This window comes from Chiloscyllium plagiosum, unplaced genomic scaffold, assembly GCF_037043375.1.
Source record: "Chiloscyllium plagiosum isolate Xiang-an unplaced genomic scaffold, Cpla_swu_hap1 HiC_scaffold_19, whole genome shotgun sequence".
Lineage (NCBI taxonomy): Eukaryota > Metazoa > Chordata > Chondrichthyes > Orectolobiformes > Hemiscylliidae > Chiloscyllium > Chiloscyllium plagiosum.
The window spans coordinates 3967668-3969104 of NW_028270157.1; positions in this window are offsets into that span (position 1 = coordinate 3967668).

A 1437-nucleotide genomic window follows, 5' to 3' on the forward strand; every position below is an offset into this window, starting at 1 on the left:
GTGCTGTAACATTTGACAATACGATAATCACATGCCCTAATCCTATCACAGGGATACACAAACAGCATCACACAACCTTATTTCAAGTCTATTCAGTTAAAAAACACCACAATCGATCACTTGTCAGTTATTCCACAGGCTGCAGATAGTCAGAAATTAATATTTCCAATACTTTTCAACATGTTTTTATTCAAGTCAGAGACGAACATGACTGACGTTAGCATCACAGGCTCGGAGACCAGTGTGTCATATCGTCATAAAGATGCTGAGTGATGCCAACAGACTGGGCTCAAATCTCGGAGCGGCTGAGGTTATTATGAAGGACTCTCTTTCTCAACCCTTCCCTTGCCTGAGGCAGGTGACCCTCAGGTTAAAGCATTACCAGTTGTTTCTCCTCCAATGAGGGAGCAGGTAAAAAGGCCCTTCGGCCCACTGAGTTTGCACTGGTGAAAAACATCCACCTAATTATTTCATTTCTTCAATGAACAGTCATCACCAGTGGATATGGAACTGACAAGGGACTGGGAAGTGGGAGGAGGTGGGTGACTAGCCCTCCAATGGGAATCTGGGAGAGGCTTGTACCAGGGGTAGTTCCCTTGAGGGTAGGAGTGATGGCTGGCAGGAGATTGGGAATCCACACAGGGACTGGGAGAGAATGAACTCTCTCCATTTGGTCTTCCAGGCTGCTCTTCCATTCCTGAGTTGAAAAATGTGGTGCTGGAAAAACACAGCAGGCCAGGCAGCAACCGAGAAGCAGGAGAAGGGCTTATGCCCGAAGCTTCGATTCTCCTGATCTTCGGATGCTGCCTGGCCTGCTGTGTTTTTCCAGCACCACATTTTTCAACTCTGGTCTCCAGCAACTGCAGTCCTCACTTTCTAATAGTTGCTCTTCCATTCCACCCACCAACCAGGATGACAGCAGTTTGCTCTCTGCTTTTTGTGGCTTCTGGAGATTGTATTCATTGGAAACACAACCAAAGGCTTCATCTGATCTGTCAGCCATGTTACCATTTTCCTCACAATGATATCAGGGTGACAGTAGCAGGATAGAGTAGGACAGAAACTACTAACCAAAAGTGCAGGCCTAATACCTCCACCACCACAGTTTACTTTAAATTTAGTTTAAAACAGTGCTTCCCAAACTTCCTCCTACTGTGACCCCACATTGAGGCTTTAAAAACTGTTGCAACTCCTCAGGAGTGCTACAAGAGTGGGGTAAGAGGAGTGGGGTGTGTGCTGAGAGAGCAGGAACCCAGCTATATTAACTTGGTCAGGGCTTAGTCATAGCCACTGCTGCCTCAGAGCTCCAACTCCCAAAGCGTCAGCTCATCACCTCAGCGGGGCTCCCAACCCCCCACTCTGAGGAGCACTGGTCAGAAACATTTGGAAATTGGTAATAGGTAGAGATAAAATAATGACCACAACTATACAAAAACA